At 38.0% G+C, this 27319-nt stretch overlaps 1 long non-coding RNA gene across 3 annotated transcripts in view; it reads left to right on the top strand.

Annotated features, from left to right (window-relative positions):
- LOC149748386 (uncharacterized) overlaps positions 1–27319 on the top strand; it is a 52580-nt gene extending 25261 nt beyond the window's left edge. The window contains exons 3-5 of one of the 3 annotated variants that reach the window (XR_016394301.1): positions 1–8552; positions 12555–12617; positions 13281–27319. This is a non-coding gene — a long non-coding RNA (uncharacterized LOC149748386). The other 2 variants (XR_016394302.1, XR_016394300.1) reach the window with 2 other exon arrangements.

Consider the following 27319-nt stretch of genomic DNA (forward strand, 5'->3'; position numbering starts at 1 on the left):
GTCAACAGAAGACAAAAGAAGAAGATGGCCACCACTTCAAGGAGAGAGGCCTCAGAAGAAACCAGACTTGGCAACATCGTCATCCCGGACCTCTAGCCTCCAGATCTGTGAGAAAAAATTTCTGTTGTTTAAGCCACCCAGTCTGTGGTAATTGTTATGGCAGCCCTAGCAAATGAATACAGCATCCTACAGCCAGGATGAGGAACAAGGCTGAGGGTGATGCCTTCTACCACGTCAGAGACAGGGTCCTTGGTGGCATTCCTGAATCGCGAAGCAAATCAAGCCCAGAGCTTATTCTGTCACTGAACTTTGCATGACAAAAGCAAAATTGTCCCCCTTTTTGCTTTATTGTTTCAACTGTAACTAATAACCAAGTACGCCACTGTGTCCTTAGTAACCTAGAACCAAGCCTCATCGTAGTAAGTGCTTAATAGTATTTGTTAAATGACTAGAGGAAGGAATGAAAGAATAAGCCACAAAAAGAATTGTAGTGTGTTGATCTGGGAAGCCCAGTGAGGTAGCAAGCAGCAGAGGAGTGAGTCAATCTTATTATTATTACTATTATTACTACATTCCATTGGACACGTTCTGTGTAGACCAGAAGACAGATATTACCATTTTTAAGCAACAGAGCTAATTCATAAAGGTGACCTGTACTCATTATAGCAAAAGTTGTTTAATTGGCAGACATCTGAAAATGTAAAAATTCCCCTCAATTTCTACAACTGGAAATTTCTAATTAGAAGCACAGGACTACTAGAGCCAGATCACTTCTGGTCTCTTAAGATCATCCAGATAACTCCTTCATTTTAGAGATGAGAAAACGAACACTTAGTGAGGTTAAGTGCCCTTTCCAGGTCACACAGTGTGCTAATGGTGGAGCAAACGGAGGGAACAAAAAAAAAAACCCAATTTCTCTAAAGAAGAAAATGTTTTCCTGGGATAATAGTTCATTCCTTTTAGTTAAATTATTCCCATAGTGAAAGGACAATACCTTCTTTTCCTGCTCAAGAGAAACTGATTTTCTTTACAAACATAGACCATCTCTTCTCAGAGTGGGAAACAATGATGGTATTGTCTAGCCACTGTATGAGTAATCTAAATGAAAAGCATGCACATTTATTCAGATGTTAGCCAATCAAGCAACTTTTAGTGGAATGAGTGAGTCATATGGTAGAGAAATTTTGTAATATTAAGTAGAAAAGAATACACAAATGTCAGAAAAAAAATCCTTTAAAAAAAACCCTTTTAGTTCAGGAAACATACTTAAATCTTAAGCAGTGTGTTTTGTGTTCTTTTTACACTTTAGAAAAACTTTGACATTGTGGCGTAAAAGGAGAGAGATGAGATAATAAGACATTAGGTAAGTTGTAAAAAGAGAAATACTGAGAAGTTGACAGATAAAAAGGTACTGGATAATGTAAGGAATGAATGTTTTGAAACTGCTCAAAGGAAAAGCAGCTTTTAAGATACTTTAGAAACATTAAAAAGTAGAGTTAACACTGCTAATCAAAACAATAATTAGAAAAAGTTTTAATAGTTAGAAGAATAGGACCAAGATATCTAAATGGTGAGAGAGAAAGACCATAGTTACTGACGTATGAATAGTTAGTGCTCCTGAACATACAATAAGAATAAATGGAAGATAATCAATATTCAGACATAAATAAAATGAGCTATGAAATCACTTTAATCTGCAGATCCAAAGAGCTTACTTGGTAAAAAGCAGAACTGATATAGTGGATCAATAAATAGATATAACCAGGTAAAAGTGTGAATCCTCAAAAAAAAAAAAAAAAAATTAGGGACTTCCCTGGAGGTCCAGTGGTTAAGACTGAACTTCCATTGCAGGGGGTGCAGGTTTGTTCCCTGGTAAGAGAACTAAGATCCCATACCCAGCTCAGCACAGCAAAAAAAGGAAAAGAAAATCTGGAAACAAAAGAAAAAATCTGGTAAGCTATAAAGGAAGAAATTCCAGGCTGACTTTAGACTTTTCTGTAACGTGGGGTGCCAGAAGTCAGTGGAGCAACATCTATGGTGATCTGAGTTGTGAATTCAAGGTTTCCTCATCTATACTGCCATTGTTGTGGAGGCAAGAGAAAGTCTTTTTCATTGATGCCGGGTGCTTGAGAATCCTATCCAGGCTGAATGAGGAAAAATATTAGCACTCAAAGTACTCCAGAAAATTGGAAGCTCTATCAAAATAAAGGAACCAAGAATGGGGAAGCCAACTATTGGTGAGCATTGAAACATTCAAATATAGAAATACTTGCTGATAATTATTGCAAGCATAGTCATAAAGCAGAAGACAAATGAGATAAATATATTTTTTAAATGCGATTTTATTAAAATGCTTAGTCCCGTGCTTGGAAAACAAATGCAATAAAAATTAAATAGACACATTTAATATTAATATCACACAAATAAAAGAAACTAGAAGGATTGTGTGTGTGTGTGTGTGTGTGTGTGTGTTTATAACATTAAGCACTCAGACCTATATTAAAGATAAATTAGTCAGGAGCCTTTAGGAGCCAAATAACAAAATGTTAAAATTTATAAAATAAATATTGATAAAAAATACTGGGAGAAAATGAGACAAAGTGTGAAACTTTTTAACAGCACTTTTAGTCACTCATGACATATCAAATAGGCAAGAAGTACATATATGGAAATAGAGAAAATCTGAAGACTGTAATTAATAAGGGCAAATTCAGAAAGATAAGCACAAAGAATACATTGAGAGACTGAATATACATATGGACAATGACCAGACTGTATATAAAAATGGAACTCTGAACTGCAACCTGAAGTAACCAGCTCAGGAAGCCAGCCTACTATCTGTAGCAACCAGTCCAGAAAGCCAAACAATAACTGCTGTAGTGATATGCCCCAAATAGGAAGCACTTGATTAACAACTGACAGCTTCCCTTATTAATAACCGACTCTGCTTCCAACTTAGGACCAAACAGAGAAAGACAAATATGCAATGCTAACCAATCACATAGGATGCTGTGCTTCTGGTTAGTCTGCCTACTGCTTCCCATGCCAACAGTTTCCAATCAGGGCACACCTGCAGGCTTTTCTTTTTGTGTGTGTGTTACAAAGCTTTCCCACTCCTCTGCCTACCTTTGAGTCCTGCCAACACAAATGATACTGACTGACTTCCTTGCTATAGTAAGCTCTAAAGTAAACAACCATTGCTCTTTTTCATTTAGGTGATTTTTTTTTTAATTTCCCCAATTTTAATTATTATGTCCTAATTTTTAGTAAACGTTAGATATTTTTCAAAATAAATAATTACGTGTTATACCTCAAAGGTACTTTTAGTAAATTCCAAAGAGCAGGAATCCTTCTAAAAATATTCTCTGACTGCAAGGCAATAAAATTAAATGTGAATTACAAAATGTTAAAGAAAAATAAAGTTGCCTGGAAATTAAAGATAAGAATAACAAAAAACTACTAAATAGTTATTTAGTAGTGAAAGAGGAAATTAAAAATTCAACACTAAAATATTTGGAAAATAAAAACAATAAGAATTATCTCATAAAATTTATGAATTCAGAAAAAAATCCTTAGTCTTAAGCATTTTCATTATGAAAGGGAAGAATTACAAGTAATGTCATCAAGATGGCAACATAGATCATTCCTGACTTCAGTCCCCCTCACAAGAAGACCAACTAGCAAGTGTCCATAGACAAGACATGATTGTGAAAACTCTAGAACACAGGGGTGATGTGAAACAACCCCCTGGACCACAGAGACCAAGAAGGACCACGTTAGAAGGGTAATTTGAAGAACTACACTCTGACAGCATCGTCCTTCCCCCAGGTAGGCACAAGGCCACACTGAGAGGGCCCTACTGGGCCTACAATTTCTCCAGTGGGGAAAAAATATCCCAAAGTGAGCATCCACTTCCCCCAGTGTTGCAGGATGCTTCCCAGGATGCCCTCTCTGGTCTCAACTCACAAGAATCACTGGGAAAATCTGCAGGGCTTGACCACTGTGGATCAGAAACAAGCAGAGAAGAAGGGTGGAGCTTATAACAACCAGTGCTCAGATCTTGGCAGATGACATTTCTCTTCACACATGCACCAGAGCAAAGATCACAGATGGTGACCCCATTTGGCTAGGGAGCTTAGTTGGTATTTTTGCCTGATTTGGGTTGCAGGATATAAAATCAACATACAAAAGTCAGCTGCATTTTGATGCACTAACAATTATCTGAAAAAGAAATAAAGGAAACAATCCCATTTTCAATAGCATCCAAAACAATAAAATACTTATTAATAAATTTAATGAAGGAGGTGAAAGATCTGCACACAGAAAATTGTAAGATACTGATTAAAGAAATTGAAGAAGACATAAATAAATAGAAAGATACCCCCTGTTCATGGATTGGAAAATTTAATGTTGTTAAAATGTCCATAATACCCAAAACAATCTATAGATTCAATGCAATCCCTGTCAAGATTTCAATGGCATTTTTCCACAGAAATAGAAAAAAATTCCTAAAATTCATATCAAACCACAAAAGACCTCAAATACCCAAAGAAATTCTGAGAAAGAAGAACAAAACTGGAGGCATTACACATTCTGATTTCAAAATATACTACAAAGCTGTAATAATCAAAACAGTATGGTACTGGCATAAATATAGACACATAGACCATTGAAACAGAATTGAGAGACCAGAAATAAACCCATGAATATAAAGTCAACTAATAGTTGACTGTAGGGAGCCAAGAATACTCAATAGAGAAAAGATAATTTCTTCAATAAGTGTGCTGGGAAAACTGGATATTCACATGCAAAAAAATGAAACTGGACCCCCTATCTTACACTGCTCACAAAGATTAATTTGAAGTGGATTAAAGAAAAATGTAAGATCTTGAAGCCATCAAACTCCTAGAAGAATACATAGGGAAAAACTCCTCAATATTGTTCTTGGCGATGATTTTATGGATATGACACCCAAAGCATAGGTAACAAAAGCAAAATAACCAGGCAGGAATATGTCAAACTAAAATGCTTATACATAAAAAAAGAAATGATCAACAAAATGAAAAGGCAACATATGGAATGGGAGAAAATATTTGCAAACAATATATCTGATAAGGGGTTAATATCCAAAATATATAAGAAACTCATACAACTCAATAGCCAAAATAGAAATAATCCATTTAAATTATGGACACAGAACATAAATAGACATTTTTCCAAAGAAAATATTCAAATGGCCAACAGGTAAAAGAAAAGATACTCAACATCACTAATCACCAGGGAAACGCAAATCAAAACCACAAAGAGTTATCACCACAAACGTTAGAATGGCTATTATCAGAAAGACAAGAGGTAAGTGTTGGTGAGGATGTGGAGAAAAGGGGACTTTTGTACATTTTTGGTGGGAAGGTAAATTGGTGTAGCCACTATGGAAAACAGTATGGAGTTTCCTTAAGAAATTAAAAACTCCCATATGATCCAGCAATTTCACTCCTGTGTATATATATCCAAAGGAAATAAAATCTCTATCTTCAAAGTATCTGTACCTCCATGTTTATGGCAGCATTATATACAATAACCAAAACATGGAAACAACCTAAGTTTTCATCAGTGGATTAATGGATAAAGAATACATGGTATAGGGCTTCTCTGGTGGCGCAGTGGTTAAGAATCTGTCTGCCAATTCAGGGAACACAGGTTCGAGCCCTGGTCCAGGAAGATCCCACATGCCGCAGAGCAACTAAACCCGAGCGCCACAGCTACTGAAGCCCACGCGCCTGGAGACCACGCTCCGCAACAAGAGAAGCCACCTCCGTGAGAATCCCGTGCACTGCAATAAACAGTAGCCCCCGCTCGCCGCAACTAGAGAAAGCCCACACGCAGCAACGAAGACTTAATGCAGGCAAAAATAAATGAATAAAATAAATAAATTTATAAAAAAAGAATACATGGTACACATACACAATGGAATATTATTCAACCATAAAAAGAAAGAGATCCTCCCATTTGTGACAACATAAATGAATCTTGAAGGCATTATGAAATGTCAAAGACAAATGCTATATGTGGAATCTGAAAAGAGAAAAAAAAAAAAAAGAACTCATAGAAACAGAGGACAAATTGGTGGTTACCAGAGGTGGGGATTGGGGGAAATGGGTGAAGATGGTCGAATGGAACAAATTTCTGGTTATGAGAAGAATAAGTTCTGGGGATGTAATGTACAACATGGCAACCGTCATTAACAATACTGTATTGTATATTTGAAAGTTGCTTAGAGAGTAGATTTTAAAAGTTCTTAACATACTCCCCTCCCCCGCCAAACACAGATTGTAACTATGTGAGGTGATGGATGCTAACTGAATTTATTGCAATAGGTACATACAGCATATCATTACTTTGTACATATTAAGCTTATACATAGTCTATGTCAACTTTATCTCAATAAAGCTGAAAAAATATTTAAAAAACGAATGAGCAGAATTAAAATAAATAAATGAACTGAGTATACAACTCAAAACCCCAGGGAAAAAGTGAGTGAAATTAGCATTGGAAGTGGTAGTGAACTCCATGGATGGCCTTGAATACCTCAGTCTTCCTGGTCTCACCTCCCTGCCTGAACCTCTCAATTTTCTCTGCTGTCAGATAATTAACAGGAAGGCTTTCAGGGTGGCACATACCTTCGTTTATTAGTAAATTGCTCTCCAGAAAGTGCTTTGAGGCAGAGCTAATTTCCACCAATGTGAGATTTGGTCCTATCAGAAGAAGGACGTTATTTGAATATGTGCCAAAAAATATATGTTTTCTGTCTTTCCTTGGTTGAACACTCAATGGGAGTTACTCTCATTAGCTCCCCTTCTTTATGACATTTGAATAAAACAGACAAGTCAGTCTTGAAGATGATAAATGACTAATAAATTTTAATTGGCACTTTAGCTCATAAAATATAAACAGTCATTAAATTCATCCAATAGATTGTTAAAATGGAAGTGCTAAGAATGGCAGAATATGCCAAAATAGCAGCTTTAAGAACTTCTGGTTTCCTTCCGTTCTCAAGACTAAACCTACAGTTAAAATTCCTAATGGAAGATATAGAGAAGAATTAGGTAACATTTTTTGAAGGGATCAGAAATGTGGAGAAGAGGGAAGTGAATTAAAATATACAGATGCAAAATAAAAACAATTCTTCAAATGTCTTGTAAATGATGTGTTCTTTGTTTTCACAAATACGAGTGCTGCTATAATTACTGTGGGGGAAAGAAAGGCCAAATTAGGTGTGGCTTCTTCTCTGATACACTGGCTAGGGTGGAAGAAAATGCTCCTTTTTAAAATAAGCAAATTAGACTTGAGTAGGTACAGATAGAACATTTATAGGCGAACAAAGAGAATCCGTGTCCTCAAGGAACTGGTCATGATTCTATAACTATTGCAAGCCAGTAGGGCTTTTGTTTTCAGGGTCCTTTTTAAACAAGACTCAGTGTGGATCTGTGTTGGTAGCTTCTAGAGCATTTGTCCCATGACATTTTTCATCACCTTTTAATCCTGGGTGACCTAACAGGACATTGGCCAGTTTGAAGCTCACAAAAGTGTCTTCTTTTGATGCAGTAAGTTCATGTCTATAAATTTTCTTAAATAAATTATAAAGAATGCTCACAAGGTTTAATTGTGAGAATATTCATTGCAGAATTGCTAATAATAGCTAAAAACTGGGTGGGGGGGGGAGGTTATGTGAATAGTCAACAATAGGAGTTTATCTACTTAATGGGGCAGTCATCCAATGGGTCACTGCAGTGTTTGGACAACATGCGAAGTGCTGGCCTTCCAAGACATGAGGTGTAAAGAAGAAAGCATGTCACTCTGGAGGAAGCACCTTCAAAGCAGTCAAATGGGTAGTCAAACAGAGATTCATTGTCTAAACTTCTCAGTTCTCAATGGAAACTGAAATATGGAAGGCAAGCTATGCCAGAGACTGCTACTTATCTCTGTTCTCTCATTCTTCCTTAGGAAAAGAAGCTTGATTTTATTCTGGCCAATGGGTTAAAAATGAACAAACAAAAACATTTACCAGCTTTTCTTCAGTTAGAGATAACAAATGAGATGCAAGCAAAAATGAATGGATGGGAGTTCTAGGAATGCCAGTTAAGAGGACACATATCTGGCATGAGCCCCTCTTGTCCTTCCTCCTCTCGTCCTTTCTGTTAGACTAGAATCTGGGGATGATGGCAGGAGTTCTAGCAGCCACCTTGAACCAAGAGCCATCCATACCATGAGGTGACCTTGAGTATGAAAATCCTTTAATAGAGTAAAAATATATATACAGGAGCCTGAGACCCCAGTGATAAGAAAATAAAATATGAGCCCTGGACCGTCTACCTCCAGAATTGTTTACATAGATGAAAATAAATCCATGTAAACTTAAGCCACCATTATCTGGATTTTATAGATGTGCAGATGAATCTGACTCCAATTGATTCACCTACTAAATGGAAATCAAAATATTCCTTAAAGAATCACTCAAGGATACCAGCCTGTAAGTAGGAAGCTGCTCTTAGGAGGTGAGTCATGATGGAAAATATTATTTAATGAAGGGCATTAATATTGCCTTACCCAGTAATAACTGTTAACGCTTATTTTTCTCTATCAGAAGAGCCAAGAATTAATGTCTCTGAATTTAATTTTCCAAATATGTGTGTCACTGATGATGTCAGTTGAATCTGATGATTCAAGAATATGTTTATGTGAAAAAATTTGGTTATCCTATAAAACAACATTGGAGAGTCAAAGACACAACTGGTTGTAGCTGAAAGTTTCAAAAATATATAATATTCAATTTTAATATATTTGCTTTGCTATAATGCAATCTCCCTCTGTTGCCAGAAACATTTGACAAAGTCTTTTAAACATAGAAAGTTATGTTTCTGTGGATGATTTTAAAGAATATAAAAGAAAGGGGAGCTGAGTGCCCTGTTAGGGTCAGTATGGCTTAAAAAGAAAAAAAAAAAGACTAGGGAAGGTGAGATTCCTGTAAAAGAGAGCAAAGGTTCAGCAGAGTTAGCAAGTAAGAACCAGAAGTGATGACTAAAAATATAAAGTCCAGAAAATTTGAAGAAATCTTGGGGAGGCCATTAGCCTAGGATAGGGGACTCAAATCAAATTTATGTAAATCTGAAAGAATAGGATCCTTCAGCTGATACCAGAGTAACCTTTTTATACATACTAAAGACTCAGATATGTATTCTCAAATCGCTTACTACAGGATCTGAGATCATGGTGAAATGTGTATGAAGGAAATTTTAACACCTTAAATAAGAAGTTAGCCTAATCTCAGACTCTAGGCAAACTTTCTCTCTCCAAGAATTCTTCAGTTGAAATGCTCCTGATCTGACCCCTTGAGTTTTTCCAGAGGGAATTAACAAATTAATTTATCTAGACTATCTAGACTATCTAGAACATTCGTGAGAAATTAAGCCCAGGTTAACACAGCAGACTATGGATTTGACTAGAACATGCAACTCTTCTTTTTGACAACAGATGGTGAAATTTCAGTTGTTCATTTATTATTATTCTTGACAGTACTTTAAATTCTAAGCTGATATCCTTACCACCTCTAAATTCTTACACTTTAGAAGAACACATAGTTTTGTAGAATGTGGATTATAACACTGTAATTGAAAAAATATGGTGAAAGAAAGTTATTATACCCTCATCCAAGAATTTTGCATTTACTCGGTGATCCTAATTACCCTTTACTCTATTTTCTGGGATATAGTCTTTAAGCTCATAAGACGGTATGATATGGTAATATCACCTTAGTGAACCATGGAGGCTGCTGTTATAGGGAAAGTAGAACTCTTTAGAATGCTTTGGTAGCACTGATAATGATATTTTCAAGTTTGTTGTATAAGGAGTTATTTTTATAATGGAATCTTATAAATATTTAAATATGTTAAATTTGCTGGAAGAAAAATTCAAATTTGAGCTTTATATCCCTAAAGAGATTTCTCCCAAATTTGCGGTTGCATTTTGGACTGATAATACACCAGTTCTATTGGTAAAATAATTGAAAGTGAGGAGCCATTGGAATTCTGCACACACTGCAGTTATGTACCTGTGATGGCCAGCTGAGCCACAAAGAAGGTCATTCTCGACTTCCTCTTCCTTCTCAGTGTAGAGAACAGCATGATGGCATTTCCAACAATGGTAAAAACGAAGAGGACCCACAGAGTTATCAACTGCTCAGTCTGTGAGAAACAAAGCAACACAAAACTGGTGTATCAGTGAGGATCAGGGTACTTTACAGAATGCAAGGCTCAGGCTTTGGTGTTGAAATGTCTTCCTCCTGGGCTCCTATCCCCACCTGTCAAAGCTCTACTCTCAAGAGAACAAAGACACAGTGGTCCTTATTTACGCTGGCAGCAGTGTAAATTGATGCAACCTTTAAAAAGATCCATTTGGAAATATATGTCAAGAGATAAAAATGTATACACAGTATTCTTGCCAAACAATTTTAAGCCTATGTGAAAGAATTCTAAGTTTGAAAAAGAGCACTACAATCACTACGCATATTTACTGTAAGAAGAAATTGGAAATTGTTGAAAGATAATAGGATAGTTAAGTAAATAAAGCACTTCAATTCAGTGAACTATTATGTAGCTATTAACAATGACAGACATGAAGATTATGTGGCAACATTAAAAATGCTTATAATATAATGGTAAATGGAAAAACATAATAAAATTGTATGTTGGGTGTGATTACAACTCTGCAAAATTATACATGCAGGGAAAAGACTGAAGTATACTAAAATGTTAAGCGTGGTTATTTTAGGGTAGTGTGATTATGGGTTATCTTACTATTTCTCCTTTGACAGAATTATATAATATAGTAATATTAAAGTTCCACTGAATAGTGTATAATTAGTAAAGATGAAAAAAGCAGGAATGCTACTCATTTAAAATGTCAAGTTCTTCATAAAAAGTTTTCCACTCTTCCTTCAAATGGAACTTTCCATCTACCTAAAGTCCATAGCCCAGAATAAGCAGAAGCCCGGGGCAACAGGATGGGTTGGACGTAAGGACGGGGTGGGCTGAGCTGTGGGTGAGGAACAGGGAGCCAAGGGGATCCAGAGGCAAGTCGGAAATCAGAAGCCAAGAGACTTCAGCCCAAAAGGTCTGGGCAGAATCCTGGTAAGAATGCACACGTCTAAGACTGGGATGAGAAGTGCTTCTGTTTGGAGAAGATGGTAAGAAGAGCCTGAAGAAACCCCTTGTGATGGTAAAATTGTATGTGTCAACCTGGCCAGGCTAGAGGACCCAGCTGTTTGGTCAAACCCTAGTGTAAGGTGGTTGTTGTGAAGGTATTTTATAGATGTGATCAACATCTACAATCACTCGACTTTAAATAAAGGCAGATTACCCTCCCTAATATGGGTGGACTTCAACCAATGAGTTGAAAGCCTTGAGAGCAAAAGCCGAGGTTTCTCAGAGAAGAAGGAATGCTTCCTCAAAAATTCCTTGTGGGACAAGCCTAAGTTTCCAGCCTGCTATATCCTTTAAGGATTTCAGACTTGCCAGTTAGTTGTATCAGTGACTCAGGAGGGCTGGAGCAGTCAGTGCTGGCTCGGCTGAGCCTTTTCTTAGGAGCTTGCAGTAACTGTGCTTTGGGCTGGGCGTCCCAGGGTGCTCTGTGAACAGGTCAGGGTCTGTTCTCCTTGGGATTAGATGATGTGTATGGAGCAGGTTGAACAAATCCTGTGAAATCAGGTCCACTCCTTCTGCTTTGGAGTTTTCTATTGAAAGACAATCTCAACCTTAAGTCACTGGCTCCAGGAAATTTCCAGATGAGAGAAGTTCCCTACTGTTGCTTTCCAAGAGCCATGTTTATTTATTTGTTAATTCATTCAGTATCAGTGAATTGTCTCTAGTATAAAGCGTTGGCACTACAAAGGAGACTAAAACATGTAGATTGTATAAATTATACCCAGCCAAAATTAAGCCCTGTTTCATCAAGTTGTACAAAGGTCATTAAATATGAAAACAATTACATAGTTGTAGGATCACTTATTCATAGTATACTTAAACCCATGCTTGCACATACACCTAAACACACACGCATCCCAGGGTAATACGAGGATTTGGAGAATTATGACAATAGGAATGGGGGAAACAAGTTTAGAGGCATTTGAGCATCACAGTCAAGTGAGCCATTTAGTAGAAAGCTGAGTAGGCATTCAAACCAGCCTGATTTGGAATCAGATTCTTTACTACTTGCTAGATGTGTGACACATCAGTAAATGATAACCTCTCTGAGCCTGTTTTCTCATTTATAAAATGAAGACAAAAATAAAATCTGTCTCAGGATACTTGTGATGGATAGATATGATGACAAAAATGGAGATTTCTAACTCAGTGACTGATGCATGGTACACACAAAATAAAACTTGGTTTATCTCCTTTCTTAGTTTCATGGACTACATTTAGGTTTGAGCAGTGATTTATAAATAACTCACTACTTTTTAAGAATGATACTTGAATTTACCCTCTTTGTCCTATTTTCAGTTCCAGTCTGCTGAAATTTCACTTGAGCCTCACAGGCTTTCCACCTGCGCCTCTTCCCCACAGGTACGGATGGTATACCAACACCATTCTCAGAACCAGTGTTTAAGAATATAGTTGGGGATTAAACGCCCCCTAGTGGTCATGTGAGGCAAAAATTCAAGCCAGATGCTCAATAGTGAGTAGAGGGAATAGGTGAATTTGGAATTTTTCAGTGACTAGAGACTGTTTTAAGCTCAGTTAAATAGTTGTGGGATTATGACTAATTGGTTTTTAACCTCAAGTTACTGAGGTCACGCAGTGACCCCAGCTTCCTGCAGAGCAGAAAATTACAACCTTGGTTTGAGAGGGATGAATTGCAGTGTTCTCTTGACGATGCTGATGCTGCCATGGGGCTGATACCTGGGATTTGATTCCATGGGATATGTTTCCAGAGCCAAAAAGATTTCCATGAGGCCAGGCATTAAGTCTGAGTCACCATTTTGGACTGAAATTTTATCTTCCCCGTAGAAAGTGATTAATAAATATCTGATGGATGAATATATGGTTGATGACAAGGACAAGGGTACTTATAAGTATCGTAAGAGGTTACTTGAAATGAAAATTATCTCAGGAAATATAGGACATTTAGCTGTATGACTTGTTGAAACTAGATATGTCAGATTTGTCTGGAGAGGAAGACATGATTTATTCAAATCCAAGGAATAATAATCCTCTTTTCCTTTGCAGTCCCGGAAACTGAAAACAAACAAAACCAAACAAAGACAAACAAAAAAACTCTAAGGTATCTTTAACAATCACAGAGTGAATAGGAACTAACATTATTTGAGCGAATCACTTTTTAATCTAGCACCTGACTGACTTAGTTTGTAATGTATAATAGGTACTCAGTAAATAGGTACTCATTGGTCAGGCTGCCAATCGTCACAGCCTGACTGATGAGATGACACTGTCCTCATTCTTATAGGTAAGGAAGTAGGGCTCAGAGAAGTTGCTATCTAGGATACCTGGCTTATAAGCGATACAGATGGAGTTTGAACATGGCTTTGCTTGACTGAAAGTCCATGCCCTGCTTACTGTAGTGGCTTTCTGCTCGAATATTAGGCCAGAGACGGTGAAGCTGCCTCATTTCTTTTCAATTTTCAAGTGGGAAACAGATCTTCATTTTCCTTCTGACCCAAACTTGTCTGAAGCTGGGTTTCTGGAGCTGAGTCGGTTTCATGACTGTCTTCCCCAGGACTGAGAGTAAGGTCAATGTTCAGTATGTGTTTGGAGGGATGGACTCTGGAGTAACGTGTGGCTTCCACACAGCAGAAGTCGTAAATATCGCACAAGATGCAGCTGCGTCGTCTGCCCCAGGGATCACAGGGCTTTCTCTACCCTTTACATTTTTATGTTTCATTTTATGGTTCCTGTTATTTCTGTGATGTTGAAGATGAATATCTCAAACACAGGAAGGAGAGAATACATCATACTTCCCAAGAGAGGAAATGAAGTCTCAAGGTTATGATTCAGCCTCAGTTCTCAGCCAGCAGTCCAAGAAGCTCTGCTGTCCTGTCACTGAGACCAGTGTGCCACCTGTCATTCACAGCATCAGGCTCTGAGGTCTGCTCCAAGCCTCAGTAATTGGCTTAGGTGGGTTGGAAATATCAAAAACAGAGCTCTGAAAGCATCTAATTCCATTGAGGCTGAATCACTATGTAACACAGGGAACACACACTCTGAAGTGAGATAGGCAGGAGCAGACTGCAAAGCTTTGGATTCCCAAAGCTGCCTCATTAGACTTGGGGAATGAGATGGATTGAGGATCTGTAGACCCTTGGGCAGTGACCATTTCTGAACCATCGGAAACCTGTCATTCAGGAGTTTGTCCCAATTTTTCCCTGTGTCTCGCGCTACCTGCTGCTTCAGAAGCATTGCCAGGTGGTCAGCAATCACTAAGGAGGTCAAGCAGGAGGCACGGGGGTAGGACCAGGCTTGCTCATGGGAGCCTCTGCCTCGTCTACTTCCCCACGACCCCTCCTCCTGCCGATGCCCCTTTGGAAAATCTGCATTTTCACCACCCTCCCAGTAACCCAGCTTGGAGACATCCTTGCAAATACCATGGAATTATTGTCATCACAACCACCTATCTGCACTCACATTTTCTAGCTGTTTTACCTGGACCTCTGGGAATTCCGTCTTGGATTACTTTCAGGATAGCCTTCATTGCTAATACTCAATTATGAAAAAATATATAACGAGACTTTTAAATTAGTTACTTAAATTAATTTAAGTAATTAGTTTATTATTTATAAATAAACTATATATTTATAGTTTATTATTTAATTAGTTTAAATTACAAAAAATTAGAGAATTACATAAAGCTGCATGTAAGTGTGGATGTTAATTCCAGTCTTATATTTTTGTAAGGCTCTTAATATCATTTTAACAGGGGTCTTGAACAGAAATGTAGGTTGCACCCTCTGACTAGGGGCTGGTAGGATCAGCTGGCAGGAGGCCTCCCGCATGTAGAAGAGAGAACATGAATGGAATGGGAAGTATTGTCGCAGCCTGGGTCTGTTGAGGTGGACGGCAGGGCTGTGGACCAAGATGGTCCCAAATATCAATAGTTGGGCACTAAGTGTTATCCTGTGATCTCTCATGTAGTGTACCAGAGGGGGAAGGCATTTACCCTGAAGGGAGAGCCTTGGCATATACCTATACGATGGTGTAGAAATGATACTCAGGCCCGAAGTAGGAAGCTGTCCTTGAAGTCATGTTGCTGTGACAATGATTATACTGGTTTACAGTCTGTATAATCAAGCTCAGCAAACATTTATTGAGAATCTAGCAGCTAAGTTCAACATACGTTGGGAACTTTACCGTAGTTCCACAGAAGTTCCATAGTACCATAGAAGGAAGGCTAGGACAGAGAGCTTCTAGTCTGGTGGTAGAGGCATATATGTAAACAAAAATTTTCAGTGTGAACTACTGTAATGGAGATGCTGTAGGATCCCCAATAAGGGACATGTAGTAGAACTTGAGGAGGGACTGGTCATGGTTGGTCAAAAGGTATATCCTAGAGAAATTAATATGTGAGTTGAGTCTGAGAAATGAGTAGAAGTAGCCAAACAAGCAAGTAGGTTGCTTGGCAAGAGTATGCATGAAGGCAGACTGAAAACTTTCAGGTTAGTGATGACAGGCAGGGACCATCCATGAACGTTAAGTGTGGTCACAGATCAGAGAAAGGCCTATAATGAGAAACTGGACTTGTGTCCTAAAAACTATTTTTTAAAATAGTTTTTCCACTTTTAAGTGGAGAAAGGTCCACACTGAGTCTTTGTCCTTAGTTAAAAGAACTTGCTACCAAGAGAAAAGATTCCTCCCCATCTGGAATCTTCCCCAATTGTCTTCATTGCATGTACTACCTTTGCCCTACTTCTCAACACCATCATCATAGGTGACAGAATACAACTTTAGCTCCCTCAAACTGGGGCTGAACAAGAAAGCAATTCACTGTCTAACATTTATTTCTTAGTTTAGCCTCCAGGACATATTGAATAACTGTATTATTCAATACAGCTCTTTCTACTCTGACCAGAAAGGGTTAGTTACTAGGCTGGAGTATTTGATCATTACTGCCATGGGTCATATTTCGAGTTTAATTAGCAGTGTTAACTTCCCACTGCCTAATTGTTCTCATTCATATCAGGCTTTGGTGCAAATCAGGGACTGCCTTTACATGACAGGCTGATTCAGCTTTCTGGTTACTAGTGAATCCTTGAATTTCACCAGAAACAGAAATGCACGTGTCCCACATTCATTTTAATGTGAGTCCCTTCTTGTGATTCGTTCTTGAATCACAAAATGACCTCCGGATTAATCACAAATAGGGTACACTGGAAGCTTTGAGGCAATTAAATTCTGGGATTCCATCTGAATTCCCATAGTATATCAGACCACAGATGCTAGAAATCATCTTAAAACCCACTGGGCTCCAGTCTAGGTAGAAATTAATATTGTTGAACAAATAAATGAAGTGTCTGCTGTGTACCAAGAACTGAGATTAACATTTAAATTGCTATTTGAGCTCTAGATCCTTGAAACTTAGAACACTAACATTTGGATAAATTAGGTCCAAATCTCTACAGTGGAGTAGAAACCAAAGTAATTCTATGTAATAAAAATACCAAGAAACTATTCTTCCTCATGATCCACATAATTAAAAAAATAACACTGTGGGAATTTGTTTTCTGTTTTGGAGGTGCTACTCAACAGGGAAAGTGTCCAAGGAAACTTCCCCCTGAGGGCTTATCTCAGCTCAGACCATGATACAATCAAACTGTCATTTCCAGTCCTTCCAGGAGGCTCAAAATCAGGTAGCTAGGAGAAATCTGGGGGAGCGAGCAAATGGAAGGACAGAAGCAGATGTGAGGCCAGGGCATGGAGCTGAACATCCTGGTAGATGAGAACAGGTGGGGGAAAGGGGCCTGAGAAGGGCTCTGTATGATTCCAGGGAGATGGTTCTAGTCCTATATTGCTACTCTTGGCGGCTTCATTTTCTGTGCATCTAAATTGGGTGGCTGGTCAACAGAGTTTAAAAAGCTAATGATTAGTGTACATCCAATGACCGCTGGTCATCTGCCTTGGTTTCCACTGTCCTCCCATTCTCTTGCCTGTGTTTCTAGTCCCCTACATGCTATCTGATCCCCTACATGCAAGCCTCCCCAGCCCAGGGTTGAACACTAATTCTTCCACCTCTTATTAGTCACTTCATAGGCTCCCTGGGAGCCTATCCAAAGTCGACACATGCAGGCACCTGCCTGACTCCGAGCGTCACTCCCACTCCACCCGAGCCTCTTGGATTTCGATGGAGTTGGCCACATCACCTTGGGCCTATGCTTAGGAGCCCTGGTTCCTAGCAGAGGCTAGTGCCCTGGGCCAGGTTGATTCTCTAAGCCTGATGCCTGCCTCTGTCTAATCCACCTACCTACTATTCTCAACTTAACATGGAAGCCCAAGTGCACTTTATGGTTCAGCCCATCCCAATGATAATAGAAAAATGACACAATTGGAAAATGGAGTTTTAAAGGAATAGATAATTCACATGTTGCATGCTTAATCCAGAAATCACTATTAAGATACTAATTGGGGGTCAGAGTGGGGAAAAAATTCTAAGAGGAGCAATATGAGAGAGGAGAGAAAGAAATGAATTAGGAGAATCACTGCATTCATCACTAAATTCCTGAATTCTGCTTTGGCTCTGAAAGTGTGTAAACTTCATTATTTAAAGACTGCATCCCTCTCGCACCCAGACAGTTCATTACTAGGGAGACGCTGGCAGGTCTTCAGACCCTTCGATGTGTGATTCTTGGGGGCCAAGTGCATTATCTGGAACCTCCTCCTCTTCCATTTGGCCTGCTTTACCATCACAAAGGTGTCTGCTTTCAGATGCCTCTTAGAGCCTCCCTTGTGATTTGTCTGCAGAGGAAATAGATCCTTTCATTTGCTCTCATGGAACTGCGACTTGCAAAATATTTTTGAGACATTACATAGTGTATTTTACATGATTATTTTGTTGATTCTGATAATAAAAGTAATAGGTGCTCACTGTCAAAAATTTAGTGAAATATTTTAAAAGTGCAAGGACAAAACCCCATCTGCCAGAGAGGATTTCTCACTTTCCCATTTTTGGTATATTCCTTTTTATATTTTCTGGCTATATATCTGGATATGAATAGGTATTTATATATCTGTAAAACTTGGAATATATTATATATGCAGTTTATTGTGCTTTTTAAAAAGTTTAACATTGAATAAGGAACAATGATTATTATAGGTGCATAATATTTCTTAATATTCCATCCTGTGGCTGTGTCACAATTTCACTTTTCTACTGTCAGATATGTACTCAATGAAATAATCTAACACAAATGACTATGTCTAAAGTTTCCTTGAATATTTCTTTACTATTCTTAAGGTTTAATCCTGCAAGTAGACCTACTAAGTCCAAGTGTAAATGTACTGTTTATGCTTGCTGTATAGTACCAAATTGCTCTCTAGAAAAGTTGGGTTAAGTTGTCCCGATTTACTTTCCCACCAACAGTCTACAAGACTGTCACACGCTTTTGTAACATTTGTCTTTAATCCTTGCTAATTTGATATGTCTTATATTATGCTTCATGGTTAAGTTTGAATTGTTCAGACCACAAGCAAATAACATTTTTTTATACATTAAGTCGGCATTTAAACTAAAACTCTTTTTATTTCCTTTGCCTGTTTTTTCTGTTAGAAATATCTTTTTTCTTCTAAGAGCTTTTATATATTAAGGACTTTAGTCATGTTATATTTGTAGTACAACTATTTCATATTATAATATGTAATATTATGTTTATGTACATATAAATATTATATATTTATTTTTATTGAAAATACTTTTCTTTGTTTCCCCTTACATTTTTATTGTTAGGCTTAGAAAGTTATTGCTCATCCCAAAATTACTCTGCTAATTATGCTTTTTGCTGTCTATTTTGTAAAAACTTAGTTACGAAATCCAACAGAAATTGATCTTACAACTTTACATGAGGTAAGAATCATCACTCATCCACTCACTACTCTTATTGCCAAAACATTCATTTCTTCTTACTAATTTTTGTAGTGTCTTTGTAGTAGTAAGTTCATATATGTACTAGGATTTTATTTTCAGGGCAAATTATTTATTATTAATCTTTCAATTACTGTGCTAATTCTAAAATGTTTTGCTTAATGCAGGTTTATATTTATTAATAACTGATAGAGAAAAATCCCTCTTCCTCATTAGCATCTGTATTCAAATCTCTTAGCTTTTCTTACCTTTTTTAAAAGAGCTTTTAAGTTATTTTGTCAAATTAAAATAGTCACATTGAAGATTTGATTAAATTTTTTAACATTATTAAGAAATTTGCAGAGAATTGACATCTTCACAAAATTTAGTCTTCCTATCCTGAAGCACCACATACCTTTTCATTTATTCAAATATTCTATATACTTCAGTAATGCTTAGCATTGTGAGTTATTGCTATCTTAAATTTGACTAGTGCTTTCTAGTTTATAAAGTACCCTCTTATTTTCATGATCCTCTCAACAAGCCGACCAGGAGTTCTGACTTTTTTCTAGAGACTACAGTTCTTGTCCTGACTACCATTTAATTGCTGTGTGACCTTGGTAAGATCACTTTACCTCCTTGGCCTCTCAACACGATGTTGCAGAGCCTTTTCTGAGGTATGTTCCAGGGGACATTGTCTTCATGGTGCGTATAATTAGAGGTAATACTGTAATGTTATGTGGTCAAATAAATTTAGGAAATTCAGGTTAAGCAGAATTAAACAGGTTTCTTTACTTTCCTGTGAATCATGTCAAGGTTATGCTTGCTTCTTATTTCTCTCCAACCACCTACTTCTATCTGTAGGAGAACTATCAATGGAACTAAAAAGAGGAGGAGTCCGGGGACGTTTCTGCTCTGTGTACCTTTAAGAATGGGTAATAGTCTGGATGGGTGGAGAGTGTGGGAAGATGAAGAGTCTGTGAGGCTGGTCTTTGAGGAGAAGGGCATTAGCCCACCCTCACCCCTAACCCCTTCTGGGTTGGGGGGACCCTCCCAAGAGATTAGTGAGTAGAACTTCTCCATGATCATCCTCCTTCTTCTCTCCCCACAAACTTCACCTTTCACATGAGATGTGGCTCCTTCCATTCTTCACCATCCTGCAGGGACATCATTATTGTTTTGCTTCCACAGCTGAGCTGCCTGGGTCCAGAGAAACCGTGTGATGCGGTCAGGGTAGCACCATATAGGATTGGTTTAGGGTCCACAGCCCATTTCTCACACTTTTCTTCGTTGTTTTAAACTGTCAGGAAGGGTTGTGATTCCTTGTGCTTCAGGGAGGAGAATAAAAATCCTCTTATTGAGCCATCATGAAAAAATGAGCCATTGTTTTGGGTAGTTTTTTGAACTAGTGGTTTTTTGTTTTTTTTTTGCGGTACGCGGGCCTCTCACTGTTGTGGCCTTTCCCGTTGCGGAGCACAGGCTCCGGACGCGCAGGCTCAGTGACCATGGCGCACGGGCCCAGCCGCTCCGCGGCATGTGGGATCTTCTTGGACCGGCGCACGAACCCGTGTCCCCTGCATCGGGAGGCGGACTCTCAACCACTGCGCCACCAGGGAAGCCCTGAACTAGTGTTTTTAAAAGTACTTTTAGTATTTTTTTTTCATAGCATTACCTAAGTGAATCACATGGTCATTATCTGAAATGTGAAGAATAATTCTGAAAAATTTAGGGCTCTTTTCTTTGGGAAGGGGGAGAAACTTTCTCTTCCTTGGTTACTCGGAAACATACAATCCATTCTGAATCACTGTTTATAAAACTCTGTTCAATACCTTTGTAATCTAGAAAATAGCAGGATGAGAAACATGAGAAGAGCCAGGCCCTGCACCACCCAAAGGTAGAATATATGAAATGTCTATTTGACTCTCACTTTCAACGGCTTGGCTTCAGTACTCTAAATGTGTAGTTTTGCACTTGGTATTTGTATCGCTTGGGAAAGTGTTCAGCTCAAAAGTAAAAGTAAGCCCACTTAACCATGGCTTAAACAAATAAAATTATTTTTTTCACATAATAAGAAATCTGAAGATAGGTAGCTGCTGTCCTAACTCATTGAAATTGCCTTAGCTTTTGTTTTGTGTTTGCAAATGGCTGCTGCAGCTCCATGCATTGTATCTGAATTCAAGGGAGGAAGTAAAATTCCAGCCATGTCTTTCTCTTTTTATCAAAAAAAAAAAGAAAAAAAAGAGAGAAACCTTTATCAGAAATCTCATAGACTTCCAATTAGTTTCTCAAACTGTGCTACCTTTTACTACAAGGGAGTATTCAGCTGGGAAAGCGAGAAGGATGTTGAGATTAACTATGGGGTCAACCAAACAGCATTGCTATCTACAGGAGTCTATTCAGGACCTGTTCCTGAACACACTTTCCCCTTCTCCAGGCTCATGTAGTTCCTCCTTTCACCAATGCTGTTGATGTTTTCCAAAATTTGGTAGCATCCTCAATATTCCTCACTAGTACTAAGTATTATATAGTAAAGATTCATGCTAAATGGCTAATGGTTGATGTCTACTTGTAAAGTAGAATAAAGAGGACCCTTGGAAAACATTCATGGAGCTATATCCTGAATTCTTTGTCCATATTTATGCTTAGCACAGTGCTAAGTCTATGATAGGGTTCATTGACTCTTCAAGACTCTCTGAGGGTCTTATCAAGGCATGACTGGTGGCACTGGAGGCAAGTGATAAAACAAGGTACAGCTCCTGTCCTCATGGAGCATAGTTTGTAGACACCATGAGATAGATAACAAATGCATAGACATATAATGTCATTAAATCAAAGACTCTTGAGGAGGTGACATTTAAGCAATACCTATGTGGAGTGAGAACTTCATTATTCTGTCTATTTTGATCCATACTTTGTGCTTTCGGAGGCTCCTCCATCTTGAATTCCGTACTAATCTTCTAAATCTGTATCCTGTTTCAGGTCCTCTGGGGGTTGTAGCATTACCTCCACTATGCTGTCACTTGGGGGTTTATAACTTTTAAATGAAACATGCTTTGAGGAAAGTTACATCGCTATAGAATACTTTTTATTAAGTAATACTTTATACAGAGGAAAATTCACCCTTTGAATGCTTAGTTTTGTGAATTTTGACAAACTTAACCATCACTGCAATCAAGATGTAGAATAGTTCGGTAACCCAAAGACAGTTGCCTGTGCCCTTTTGTAGTCAACCTCTTCACAGCAACCACTGATTTGTTTTCTGTTCTTAGAGTTTTGTTTTCTCAGCAACATCATGTAAATGAAATCATTATAGCATTTTGAGTCTGGCTCCTTTCACTTAGCATAATGCATTTGAAATTCATCCATGTTTTTTTGTGTATCTGTAAGTTTATTCTTTTTATTGCCAAGTAATATTCCATTGTATAGATGTACTACAGTTTATCCATTCTCTAACTGCTGGACATTTGAGTTGTTTCCAGTTTCTGGCAATTTCAAATGAAGCCAGTATAAGTATTGACATACAGGCTTTTATGTAGATATAAGTTTTATTTTTCTTGGGCAAATACCCAGCAGTAGGATTTTGGAGTTGTATAATAAATGTATGTTTAACTTCATAAGAAAATGGCAAAAAGTTTCCAAACTGTCTTTACCATTTTGCTTTGCCATCAGTAATGTATGATGGTTCTAGTTGCTTCATGCCCTGGCCAGTTCTTGATATCATCAGTATATTTTTATTTCAGCCATTCTAATAAGTGTGTGGTGGTATTTCACTGAGGTTTTATTTTGCATTTCACCAGTGATCAAGGATGTTAAGCATTTTTTCATGTGCTTAGTCACCATTTGGTGATATATCTGTTTGAAAGTTTCCTATTGTTTTAAGTTGGGATTTTTGTTTCTTTGTACTGAGCTTTAAGAATTATTTATATCTTCTGGATAAAAATTATTTATTAGATTTGTGGTTTATAGATATTTCCTCCTAGTATGTGGTTAGCTTTTTTATTCTCTTAATAGCATCTTTTAAATTATAGAAGTTCTTAATTTTAACAAAGTCCAATTTAATAAATTTTTCCTTTATGGATTGTGCCATTAGTGTTGTATGTAAGAAATTTTTGCCTAATCCAAGGTCACAAAGTTTATCTCCTATATTGTCTTTTTATTTTATTTTAGGTTTGTTTTATTTTAGCGTTTACACTTAGGTATGTGATCCATTTGGGGTTAATTTTTATGGGGTGTAAGGTTTGGGCAGGGGTTCCCTTCTTACATATGGGTATCCATTTATTCCAGCAACAATTTTGCTTTTCTCCATTGAATTGCCTTTTTATTTTTGTCAAAAATTAAGTGACCGTATATGATTGAGTCTATTTCTGGACTCCCTATTTGTTCCATTTCTGGTTGTCTATCCTTTCCTCAATACCACACTGTAGCTTTATAGTAAGTCATAACAAGCTAGTGTGAGGTCCCCAACTTTATTCTTTTTGAGAATTGTTGTGGCTGTTCAATTTCCTTTGTCTTTCCACATACACTTTAGAATCATCTTATCAATTTGAGCCTCCATGTCATCGTCCTTCCCTGCCTCTGCCAATCTTCTCTAATTCCCCAAACCTGCATATGATTGGACAGGAAGTCCCATGGCTTCTTCCTGTCCACTCTCAGGCAATCCTTGTCTGAGCACTGACACCACTCATTGGGTCATTATAACTGACTCTCTTTCCTCAGTGTCCCCTCCCTACATCCCATCCAGCACTCTGCAGCCTGATTAATCTCTTTCAGTCACAGTTTTCACTGCTAACACTTTTGCTAATAAAACTTCAAAGATTTCTTCTTGCCTATAAGGAAAAAACTCCATATTGTTTAGTCTAATGGTCCACTTGGGTCTTTTTATCTCTCTCTTTTATCTAAATTCAAAGCTTCTGTTTACCTGTCTTCAATGAAGAGTGACTTGATTTTCTATGTAGAAATCCTCCTTTTTCTTTTTTAATTCCCACTTCATTTTTATTTTTTTTTACATCTTTATTGGAGTATAACTGCTTTACAATGGTGTTAGTTTCTGCTTTATAACAAAGTGAATCAGCTATACATATACATATATCCCCATACCTCCTTCTTCTTGCGTCTCCCTCCCAGCCTCCATATCCCACCCTTCTAGGTGGACACAAAGCACTGAGCTGATCTCCCTGTGCCATGCGGCTGCTTCCCACTAGCTATCTATTTTACATTTGGTAGTGTATATATATCCATGCCACTCTCTCACTTTGTCCCAGCTTACCCTTCCCACTCCCTGTGTCCTCAAGTCCATTCTGTACGTCTGCATCTTTATTCCTGTCCTGCCCCTAAGTTCTTCAGAACCATTCTTTTCTTTTTTTTTTTTAGATTCCATATATATGTGTTAACATAAGGTATTTGTTTTTCTCTTTCTGACTTACTTCACTCTGTATGACAGACTCTAGGTCCATCCACCTCACTACAAATAACTCAATTTCATTTCTTTTTATGGCTAAGTAATATTCCATTGTATATATGTGCCACATCTTCTTCATTCATCTGTTGATGGACACTTAGGTTGCTTCCATGTCCTGGGTATTGTAAATAGTGCTGCAATGAACATTGTGGTACATGACTCTTCTTGAATTATGGTTTTCTCAGGGTATATGCCCAGTAGTGGGATTGCTGTGTCATATGGTAGTTCTACTTCTGGTTTTTTAAGGAACTTCCATACTGTTCTCCATAGTGGCTGTATCAATTTACATTCCACCAACAGTGCAGGAGGGTTCCCTTTTCTCCACACCCTCTCCAGCACTTACTGTTTGTAGATTTTTTGATGATGGCCATTATGACTGGTGTGAGGTGATACCTCATTGTGATTTTGATTTGCATTTCTCTAATGATTAATGATGTTGAGCATTCTTTCATATGTTTGTTGGCAATCTGTATATCTTCTTTGGAGAAATGTCTATTTAGGTCTTTTGCCCATTTTTGGATTGGGTTGTTTGTTTTTTTGATATTGAGCTGCATGAGCTGCTTGTAAATTTTGGAGATTAATCCTTTGTCAGTTGCTTCATTTGCAAATATTTTCTGCCATTCTGAGGGTTGTCTTTTCATCTTGTTTATGTTTTGCTTTGCTGTGCAAAAGCTTTTAAGTTTCATTAGGTCCCATTTGTTTATTTTTGTTTTTATTTCTATTTCTCTAGGAAGTGGGTCAAAAAGGATCTTGCTGTGATTTATGTCATAGAGTGTTCTGCCTATATTTTCCTCTAAGAGTTTAATAGTGTCTGGCCTTACATTTAGGTTTTTAATCCATTTTGAGTTTACTTTTGTGTATGGTGTTAGGTAGTGTTCTAATTTCATTCTTTTACATGTAGCTGTCTAGTTTTCCCAGCACCACTTATTGAAGAGGCTGTCTTTTCTCCATTGTATATTCTTGCCTCCTTTATTCAAAATAAGGTGACCATATGTGTGTGGGTTTATCTCTGGGCTTTCTATCCTGTTCCATTGATCTATATTTCTGTTTTTGTGCCAGTACCATACTGTCTTGATTACTGTAGCTTTGTAGTATAGTCTGAAGTCAGGGAGTCTGATTCCTCGAGCTCTTTTTTTCTTTCCCAAGATTGCTCTGGCTATTTGGGGTCTTTTGTGTTCCATACAAATTATGAAATTTTTTGTTCTAGTTCTGTGGAAATCCTCCTTTTTAATTTGCGTATGCCTCGTTCTGTCACTTTCCCCTCACCCCTGTCTTTTCTCCCCTTATCTAAGTGACTGCATTCTCTTCCCTTGTATCATAATTATTGGCTCTCTCTTTCCCCCATTACACAGAATTGTCTGAGAATGACGTACCTGTTTTGTTCATCTTTGAAACCCCAGTGCCTAAAGTAATAGTCAAGCCCATCTGTGATTCTCTACTGGGTAAGGTAAAGGGGTACATGACATATGGGGAAGAAACGAATACAGTTTAGAAGATTGTATTCTGCATGTTTATACTTTGACTTATTTTTAGATATGATATTTAATTTATTTTGAAATTTAAATTGAGAGAGAAATATTTATGTTTATCTATAGTTGTTAAGAATTTAAAAGGCTGAAATCACCTTAGTAATATTTGTTGAATGAAAGCATTAGTTTCCCAGCCCCTTAGGACAGTGATAAATCCTCTTTGGCTCCCTAGTCCCTAGTATAGGGTCCTACCCAGCGAAAGCAGTTGTAGTCTCACTGTTCACAGCAGAGACACATTTTCTGCTTGAAGTGTCCAGAGGCAGCAGACAGGAACGATGTGTGACTACCTGATTGAGATTCTAGTAGACAAGGCTGACACATTCACCCCACTGGAGCAGATCCTGTTGTCCACAGGTGGTGCCCTCTGCCCTCTGCACTTTGCAGAAGATCTCTGTGGCTGAGTTTCTATAATCAGGCATCAGAACACATAAGTGGAGAGCAGGGATGTGAATGTGAACACCCTTTTCCAAAACCTGCCCGATGTCTTAGGTCTCAGAAGTGGATGGCTTCCAGGTCTCAGATGTGGAACCAGAGCTGGTGGCAAGGGAAGGGGAACAGACAGATCTTGGATGTTGTTTGCTTCAGGTCTAATGACCTGTCTATGCATCCTCCCTGCCAATAGGGCATGCTGTGGTGTCAGGAATTCCCTAAAATCATGGTACCTTTAAGTTCAAACCCAGTGGCTTGTAGAATAAGGATTAAGACTCCATCCACTCTAATGTGTTCACACGAATTTACTGAGACCTTAGGAATAAACTTGTTATACAGATTGTTTCTTGATATGCCCTTTCATTCAACAAAATATTTTGTGACCATTTGTCTACCATGTGTCAGGCACTACGCTAGGGGTAGTGGGATCTAGAGCTGCCTTAAAATGATTGATATGTGTGTGTGTGTGTGTGTGTGTGTGTATGTTGGTCTATGTTTATGTGCACACGTATGTCTGTGTGTGTGTAGGCAGACATGCATGTCAAGAGATGAATCTTGTTGCACAGAGATTTGAAGTGCTTTGGAAGCATAAGAATAGTGATGATGCTGATCTACTAAACAATCTGAATTCTTCACAGATGAGGGGGCAATTGAGCTTAGATGTGATATCAGAAGAAAAAGCTATGAGAAAGGCATTCCTGCCAAAGGTAGTATTTCCCTGGAATATGGTATTCAGTGCAGCATGGTACAGGAGGAGAGGAGAGGAGATGGGAGGTGGCGGGGGGGG

Source organism: Delphinapterus leucas, chromosome 9 (genome assembly GCF_059928025.1).
Source record: "Delphinapterus leucas isolate spDelLeu-1000000601 "Yukka" chromosome 9, BTC_Dleu_Yukka2, whole genome shotgun sequence".
In the NCBI taxonomy this organism is placed as follows: domain Eukaryota; kingdom Metazoa; phylum Chordata; class Mammalia; order Artiodactyla; family Monodontidae; genus Delphinapterus; species Delphinapterus leucas.